The sequence below is a fragment of the Urocampus carinirostris genome, chromosome 3 (genome assembly GCF_059441175.1).
Source record: "Urocampus carinirostris isolate Australia breed hairy pipefish chromosome 3, RoL_Ucar_1.0, whole genome shotgun sequence".
Taxonomy (NCBI): Eukaryota; Metazoa; Chordata; class Actinopteri; order Syngnathiformes; family Syngnathidae; genus Urocampus; species Urocampus carinirostris.
This window is the reverse complement of record NC_142351.1, coordinates 20,762,260-20,772,333: the sequence shown is the minus strand read 5'-3', so window position 1 is coordinate 20,772,333 and position 10,074 is coordinate 20,762,260.

Below are 10,074 nucleotides of genomic sequence, written 5' to 3'. Positions count from 1 at the left end.
ATTTAAGATGTAAATTACACTTGCTGTCACATATAACATCATACTCTCACAAATGCACAACCATCCTCTCATACAGATAGTCATACCCGGGCAGGAACACATACTCTTTCATAAATATTACTTTACTCTTATAACACAGTACTATAATCTCTCACACATACGACTATACTCTCAAACACACACTACTATATGCCCTGATACATGCTTCTATACTACCCCGGACATACCACTACACTCTCACACTCACACTAAAATACTCTCTTACACAAACTACTATATTCCCATACACACAATACGATACTCTCACACAGACCATTAAACTTTATCAGACACATTACTATGCTCTCTCACACATACAACTATGCTCTCACATCCACACTCCTATACTCCCTCAGAAATATCATTATACTCTCTTATATATAGTATTATAATCCATCACACGTACTACTACACATGGTGCAACTCCAGTTTGACATCGAACTGTAGAAGATATACACACAGATCTACTGGACTGTCTCAGAAAATTAGAATATTGTGATAAAGTTCTTTATTTTCTGTAATGCAATTAAAAAAACAAAAATGTCATACATTCTGGATTCATTACACATCAACTGAACTATTTCAAGCCTTTTATTATTTGAATATTGCTGATTTTGGCTTACAGCTGAAAAAAACTCAAAAATCCTATCTCAAAATTTTAGAATACTTCCTCATACCAAGTAAAAAAATAATTTTATAACAGCAAAACTAAATCAAACATTTGAAAATGTCCATTGATGCACTCAGTACTTGGTTGGGAATCCTTTTGCACGGATTACTGCATCAATCCGGCGTGGCATGGAGGCAATCAGCCTGTGGCATTGCTGAGGTGTTATTGATGCCCAGGATGCTTCGATAGCGGCCTTCAGCTCATTTGCATTTGTAGGTCTGGTGTCTTTCATCTTCTTCTTAACTATACCCCACAAATTCTCAATGGGGTTCAGGTCAGGGGAATTAGCAGGCCAATCAAGGACAGTGATGCCATGGTCAGTGCACCAGTTACTGGTGGTTTTGGCACTGTGGGCAGGTGCCAGATCATGCTGGAAAATGAAATCCTCATCTCCATAGAGCTTTTCAGCAGATGGAAGCATGTAGTGCTCTAAAATCTCTTGGTACACAGTTGCATTTACTCTGGACTTGATGAAACACAGTGGACCAACACCAGCAGCTGACATGGCTCCCCAAACCATTGCTGACTGTGGGAACTTCACACTGGATTTCAAGCAACTTGGATTTTGCTCTTCTCCAGCCTTTCTCCAGACTCTGGCGCCTTGACTTCCAAATGAAATGCAAAACTTGCTTTTGTCTGAAAAGAGGACTTTGGACCACTCTGCAACTGTCCAGTGCTTCTTCTCCATAGCCCAAGTCAGACGCTTCTTCCGTTGTCTTGAGTTCAGAAGTGGCTTGACCATGGGAATACGGCTATTGTAGCCCATTTCCCGGACACGTCTGTGAACTGTGGCTTTTGATACCTGGACTCCCGCTTCAGCCCACTGTCTTTGAAGCTCCCCCAAATTCTGGAAGCGGCTCTTCGTCACAATTTTGTTAAGGCTGCGGTCATCTCTCTTGGTTGTGCAGTGTTCCCGGCCACATTTTTCCCTTCCAACAGACTTTTTGTGGATATGCTTTGAAACTGCACTCTGTGAACAGCCTGCTCTTTGAGAAATTTCTTTTTGTGTCTTACCCTCCTGATGGAGGGTATCAATGATGGTCCTCTGGACAGCAGTCAGATCAGCAGTGATTTAGTTTACTGAACCAAGCTGAGTGTTTTTAAGGCTCAGGAAACCCTCGCAAGGTGTTTCGAGTTAATTAGATGATTCAGGTGATTAGTTGAATAGCCTACTTGTATACTTTTTCATGATATTCTAATATTTTGAGATAGGATTTTTGAGTTTTCTTAAGCTGTAAGCCAAATTCAGCAATATTAAAATAATAAAAGGCTTGAAATAGTTCAGTTGATGTGTAATGAATCCAGAATGTATGACATTTTTGTTTTTTTAATTGCATTACGGAAAATAAAGAACTTTATCACAATATTCTAATTTTCTGAGACAGTCCAGTATATGTGAGAGTCTATGGTAATGCGTGTTTGCGAGTAAAGTGCTATGTGTGTGAAAGCATAGTAGCATGTGTATGAGTGTATAAAAGTATATGTGAGAGACTATATTAGTGTGTGTAAGTGAGTATACTTTGTGTGAGAGTGCATGGTGGTGTGTATAAAGAATATAGTAATGATTGTGGATAGGTATGACTGTCCGTATAAAACTATAGTTGTGCATGTGTGAGAGTTTTGTGTTACATGTGACAGCGAGTATCATTTACCTCTCAAACAGTCTCTCATAATTTACAGTAAACATGTTCTGAAATTTGGTCTTTTCATCCGTAAAGGTTTTTTTTTTTTTGCAATGACCCATGCCTGAAAAAAAAGTCTTGGTCAGTTATCAGCAACAGAAGAGGAAATCTTCGAGTGGGTTGACGGCAAGAGACAAAATGGATATGGAGTATCTTGACTAATTGTTTGATTGCAAGCTCTAAAGGTTACACAAACCAAGAAATATTAAGGCTTCACTGCTTCCAAAGGTTTCGTGTACACACTTTATTTTTATATCTTTCATTATTTTGATATTTTAAAGCAGTTTTAGGTGGTCGGCTTCAGAGTGAGTATCTACGGCAGGTGTGGGCAAACTTTTTGAGTCGCGGGCCGCATTGGCTTAAACATTTTTTGAAAGGGCCAGGAGGAGAAAAAAATGTTGATTACATTTTTGTATACAACGATACAGTCTCGAATACAAACCTCAGCAATACCTGAGTGTAGCTCTTATGCTGTTAGACAGAGGAAAGAAAATCTACTGGACTTGTTCTAGGTTTGAGGAGTGGTAATATTTATTTTGTTAAATATGTTTAATTTCGGGCAGCATGGCGGGGCAGTGGTTAGGAGGGGGGGGCACAGTTCTGAGGTCATGAGATCGAACCTTCCTGTGTGGAGTTTGCATGTTCTCCTCGTGGGTTGTGTGGGTTTCTTCCGGGCACTTCGGCTTCCTCCCACATTCCAAAAACATGCATGTCAGGTCAATTGGCCGGTCTGAATTTTCCCTAGGTGTGAATGAGCGAGTGACCTGTCTGTCCCTGTGTGCCCTGCGACTGGCTGGCAAGCACTTGAGGGTGTCGCCTGCCTACTGCCCGAGGATAGCTGGGATGGGCTCCAGCACCCCCGCGACCTTACTGGTGCAGATAATGGATGGATGTTTTATTTATTTTCCAGTTTGATAGCCGGTCATTTACTCTAATTTCATTGTTAAACTATTTTTAGTAGCAAAATGTATCTGCACTGATAGGGTTTAGAATTAACAATCAATCTATTTTGTGTCAGAATAAGTTACACAGTAATACACTTTGAATTTCAATGACAGTTCAAATGAATGACAGGAAGGTTCATTAAATAAGCAAAGAAAACACAATTCCAATGTTTTCCAGTTCAGGGGATCTCAAATGCATGGGTGGAGAAGCACCTTTTCTGTTACTGGCTCTATCTAGTGTTCAAACTGAGAAGTGCAACAGAGTTGAGCTCAAGCGCCATGTGCAGGCCATATTCAACTATATTTTCAGAATTTGCTGCGGGCCAGTAAAAAGAGATCAATGGGCCGCAGTTGGCCCACGGGCCATAGTTTGGACACCCCTGATCTACGGAAATGTGTAACTAGATTGATACTTTCAGGTTAACGTGTTACTTTTGGGTGTCAGTAATGCGGAAAACGGAATTACTTTTTAAATGGAATAACTAGAAACTGCAACTGTTTCTTTTTTTTCAGTAAAATGCATTACACTGAATGTAGCTGTCTCAACAGGACCTTATGATTACAAGCAGAGTATGGTGCCTTAACGAAAAAACGAAAACCAGAATCAAAATTGAAAGGTTAAAGTCACGAGTGGACCTTTCCAAGCTGAGCATCATGAGTTGGCCTACTTCCTGAAAGCCGCATGCAAGAAAAGTGCCGACTACGGGAAGCTTTTTTGTCTTACCTTGTTCGCGGCTCAGGCTGCGAATATTGCTGGGACCGTCCATTGTATCATTCCTCCGGTAAAGGCAAATCTCCACGTGATGCGAATGGGGGCTGACTTCACCTTAGCTACCATGTGGAGGGCTGCTGTCACAGCTCCCGTCTTGCCTCATGGGTTGCATTATCCAGGGTGTGAGTGGAGATGTTTTAGGCACTACCCACTTCTTTTCACATCCTTCTACAATACCTCACGCTGCAAGCCCATCCTCTGTCTTTCTATGAGCTCCTCCAGCAGCAAAGACAACAGTGTTCTCTCGCACTTCTTCTTCCTCTACAGTACAGACTATATGAAATGTGTGTGAGTGTGTAAGCATGTGGGGAGGGTTTGCCTGGAGAGCTTTGGGCGCGCTCACACCGTCAACCACTCACAGCTCTTGTAGCAAAGGGGAAGCGCTCGATTCAACAGAGATCACCTGGGAGACCAAGCGCTTAGATGGACAAGGGACGAGGAGGACAGAAAGTGAGGAAAGACTCCAGGCGAAGGAGGAGGAGCGGGAAATGGACCGAAATGCATCTGCTGAGATAAAAGGGATGAGAGAGGGATGCGGAAGGCGCAAAGGAGCCAAGGTGGCTGCGATTTACAAGTAGGGAAGAGGAGCAATGTGTGGCACACATGTTTTATTCAGCACAAAGAGATGCGGAGAGATTGGAGCATCTGAGCATGGTTGGGTTGGTCCCAGCAGTTGGCCAAAGGGAGACAAAATAAAGGGCCCCGAGTTAGTTGGAAGACACATCAACTGGACTCGAAGAAAAGACATATGTCTGCTACAAAGTTTTAAGTGGCAAGAAAGACTGTTAACAATGTGAGAAAATATGTGAGAAAATATAATTGAAACATATCCCCTAGCATCATAACACATTGTAGGCTGTCACCCAAGCAAATCCATCCATTCATCCATTAATCTGCAGCGCTTAATCTCACTAGGGTCGCGGGTGTTCTAGAGCCCAGACCAGCTATCTTCGGGAAGTGGGCAGGGGACACCCTGAACTGGTTACCAGGGCACACAGAGACAGACAACTCACTTGCTCATCCACACCTAGGGACAATTTGGACCCACCAATCAACCTGCCATGCATGATTTTGGAACGTAAGAGGGACCCGGAGTGCCCAGAGGAAACACATGGAAGCATAGGGATAAAATGCAAACCCCAAGCAAATCTGAAGCCTAAAATAATATTTATAAAGTACTGATACAATGGTACTCAGTTTAGTAAAAGTCTATGGAGGACTAATTCATAGATTTATGCCTTTTGTCATTTATTTTTTCATGTATTTTGTCAATACAAAAGTTATTAAAATGAGAAGGCCACCCGGTTGCCCGGACTTTTCACCCATTGGTTGATCAGTGATGTATACATCAGCTGTTGTTTTAGTTTTTTTGTGCACTCGTCGATCAACCGATATGTGAAAAGCTTCGCTAGTTTGACCAGCCCACTCATTTGAATAACATTTTGTCGGAAAAAAATATAGTACAACAAAATAAAAGACAAAATATAACTGAAATAAATAAAGGGCTATGCATGAAAATATAAATAAATTGCAGACTCCCGTCTCTGCTCGCTACACGAGCGGCTGCCTTTTCCAGCAGCTGCCCTATTGTTTTATTGTCTGCTCCTATCTTCGGTGTTTTTCTTCCCGTTTTGACAACTACACTGTGGATTACTTCTATCTTATGGGACATGGGTTTTAGCGCACAAAAAATGTGTGTATTCAAGGAATTTCAACTCCTTGCCCTGAAGAATTCTCGTGCTGGCGTGATGAAGGGGCCTATCGTGGAAGAAGACCCGGAGCTAGCGAAGCGGCTAGCGGCGTTATAAGTCTTCGGTACCATCCGTAATCATGGTAAATGCGAACTCACGACCAAATAAGATCATCGAGTGCTGGTGGAAAACATCAAAGCGCACAGGGAGCGCAGTTGCTGTGTTTTGCGGAAACGTGGCTCACGTTTAGCATTCCGGACGCTAACGTGTAGCCACCCGGAGCTACCCGGAGCAATCCGGCTTCAACGCCGCTAAACAGAGACACGAAAGCCAGGGGGAATCGGAGAGGAGGCGGACTTGCTAACACGAGGTGGTGTATCCCTGGATTTTCACAAAGAAAAGTTTTCCATCTGGCGCAGGGATGTCGAACTTTTGGACTGGCGTGACGTCATCCACTCCGCTACAAGCACCCCTAGGGCATCATGTTCATCTGTTAATAAACAACGGGGTAGACTGCTGGAAGTGTGAATTTCCCTACGGGGATGAATAAAGTATCTATCTATCTATCTATCTATCTATCTATCTATCTATATTTAGGTATTCTGTAATATGTTTATGTGTCCATTTATTTATATGGCATATATCTATGGGGATTTTTCTCCATTTATTTCTGGATATTGCAGTATTGGTCCTCTATATAAGTCGCAAATCAACACAAGTTCCAGGCAAAGGGTATAAAACCGTACTGCTGTGTAGAGAGCAGTGTGAGATAATGATGTCATCTTATTTTCTTTATTGCCCAACATACATACAGTAAACTAGTTGTTATAACTCACATGCAGGACAGACTTTAAGTCTCTCACCAGCTAGTCAACCCAGTTTCTCCTGCTGGCTGGAAGAAAAAGAGAGGAGGACAACCAAAAACATGGCTAGCGACGGTGAAAGCAGATATGGAGCGGGCCTCCGGACCCCAAGTCTACGGCATCCGAATGGCTGGAGCTCGCAAATGGCTGGAGCTTGCCGAGGTCGCAGATTCCAATCGGCCAGGCTGGGTCGTGCTCATTCTGGCGAACGAGTTGGAGTCGCCTCAACCCACCCCGGGTTAATGCTCAAACAAGTACAAGTACTATAGGTGGCATGCACAGAGAGACACTAGGTGGTGCTTAAGTTCTGGCACCTCTGACCTAAGTCAAACAAAGGGCCCTTAACAAACCTTAGTAATGAATCGTTATTGATGATGGGCAACTGTGTGTGTGATACAATAGTCATTAGTCATACTAGATCCTAAATCACTGGGGGAAACGATTTTGTTTCAAAATTTTGAGTATCACATATGGTTTCAATTAGTACTTCAAAAACATCTTCAATGAATACAGTTTTTATATTATTAAAAATAGTCATTGTAATTTCTTTAGTAGTTTTACATCCAGAAGCTTCCCTACAGTCTCAATTATAACTGGTGTAGTCCTGGAAATAAAATAATTCAATTGATTTCCCTAAAGTCAGCATACGAGCAATGAAACCCGCTCGATTCCCCAAAATGTGCCTGAAATATTCACCAACACAATCCTGTCACAAATATGATATGTCTTTTCAAGAGAACTTACGAAAGGTGGGCAATATTCATACATCAGTGAACTGAAGCATGCATTAGTGGTCAGTGATGCCTCTAACTATGAAACCATTATCATTGTTAAACTTGTGACCTATGGTTCCGTTAATTAAATGCAGTGCAACTGAGCATTGAAAGCTCATTCACGAAGTCCGTCAATTATCTGAGGATTTGAGGGTGGAAAGAAAGCCACTTAAAATCCTGCTTCATCACCAGCAAACTCAATCTGCAAAACATTCTGCAACTTTCAACTAATGTATGAATAATACACCATGTGAATTGTCCCCCCTCATGTTTGTTTCATGAGGCAGAAACACAGATTTTCAAATGCCTTATCACCTCAGGAGATGCAGCAAAACCTGCCCTTGCACCAAAAAGTCACACTTCATTTATTTGACGGTGTCTTCTCTTCTACGTTGGCATGCAACACCTCCTGCTGCTTGAATGAGCTTTGGGGACATTACATGTTCACTGAGTCACAATACCAGCAGGACCTGTTTCACACATGGGGCCCTTTGACATTTGTGACGCAGTAAGAGGTTACCTCAGTAAGTGTGCGTCGGGTTCCATGGTCCTCGGAAATGATCCCTTATCTGGAGAATGTCCCGTATGACACACAAAGGAAAGCACAGACCTAGGAATGAATCTCTCACCGACAAACCAAGGGATAACGTAATACACACACAAAATGTGCAAGTATGACAAAGTGAGGCACAAGAAGTGTAGTGTTTCTCAACCTTTTTTGTTAATGTGCCCCATGTAAAATCTTATTTTAGCCAAGTATGCCCCTAACCCGGGGAGAACAAGTTATGGCTCGCGGGGGACATACAGCCTGAAGGTTTTTGGAATTCAGCCCGCCAACCGAAAATGTAAAAAAATCGAATATAAGTATATCAAAACTTGTTTAAAAAACGACTACTATATTGATTTGTTTTGTCCCGAGTGTTCCAAAATTTGGAGTGTATCCTCACTGCTATTTTTAATAGAGCTATCGCCAGTTTTTCAATTTTTTAATTTTGTGACAAATTTAATGTTTACAATGAAAAAATACAAAACTGAAAGATAAAAAAACAAAAATCAAAGACATATGTTTTTAAAAGGAAAAATAAGGAACAACAATGTGAGAGAAATTGGATAAGCCTATATTTGTTTGTATATTGTCAAAGTATCAATAAAAACTGGAAAAAAAACAATCAATCAATTATTTATTTTTTGTCCAGCCACATTTTTCAATGCGGCCCTTGAGTCTATCTATCTATCTATCTATCTATCTATCTATCTATCTATCTATCTATCTATCTATCTATCTATCTATCTATCTATCTATCTATCTATCTATCTATCTATCTATCTATCTATCTATCTATCTATCTATCTATCTATCTATCTATCTATCTATCTATCTATCTATCTATCTATCTATCTATCTATCTATCTATCTATCTATCTATCTATCTATCTATCTATCTATCTATCTATCTATCTATCTATCTATCTATCTATCTATCTATCTATCTATCTATCTATCTATCTATCTATCTATCTATCTATCTATCTACCTTGGTCATATCCCTCAAGAGGGTCGACCAACAGCAAGACAAACACATACAATAACAAAGAAAATAAAGGGAAAAAAATAATGAAAACAAATTTAAAAAACACACACAAACAATTTTGGACCATGACCAACCCAATTGCCCAAACAGCCAAACAAGTTAAGCACCTCGGCACCCAAGTTGATCATGCTTTCGTCCCTCCAGATGATATGGGACACCAGAAAGCGGCCATGTCACTCGGGTCAGGGTAACACAACACACTCTTTTGTTCAACAGCAGGGCCCGACAGCTTTCACTGGTTTACCCCTGCCGCATCATACGGGTGCCCAGCCCATCCTTAAGAATGCGTCCACAATTCCACTATCCTTTCACAACACCTCTCCACTCCTTCCTATCACCAACAAGAGCTCTAGCTTCCACTAGATTTAGACCCTATTCCTGCAGAGAACTCATAACACTATCCATCCACGTCAATCGCGGCCTTCCTCTTGATCTCCTTCCATTGACTTCTGCTCTGTAGATCCTCTTCAACATTCGCTCCTCTTCCATCCTCTCCATGTGTCCAAACAAACCAAGTACTCTCTTATCAACACACTTGCTCAGTTCCAAGACTCCTCCTGTCTCTCACAATTTCATTTCTCAATCTAGCCAATCTGGTCACTCCTAACATACTCCTCAAAAACTTCATCTCAAAAACATTCAATTTCCTTCTTAAATCTGCGTTCAGGCTCCAAGTCTCTGCACCATACAATACAGTCGGCACAAAGAATAAAACATGAAATTTAAAAGGAAGAAAATTAACCGTAATGAGCTCGGCTACTTTTTATCAAGATTTTTCTGGAAAACAATGTTCTAAAAATTTGCAGAATCTGGCCTCTGCCATTTAAGACCACTTTACTTGCTCTAAGAGTTCCATCCATCCATTTTCTGCACCACTTATCCTCAGTAGAGTCGCGGGAGTGCTGGCGCCCATCCCAGCTATCCTCGGGCAGTGGGCAGGGGATCACCCTGAACTGGTTGCCAGCCAGTCGCAGGGCACACCGAGACAGACAACTCACTCGCTCATTCACACCCAGGGACAATTTGGACTGGCCAATTAACCTGACAT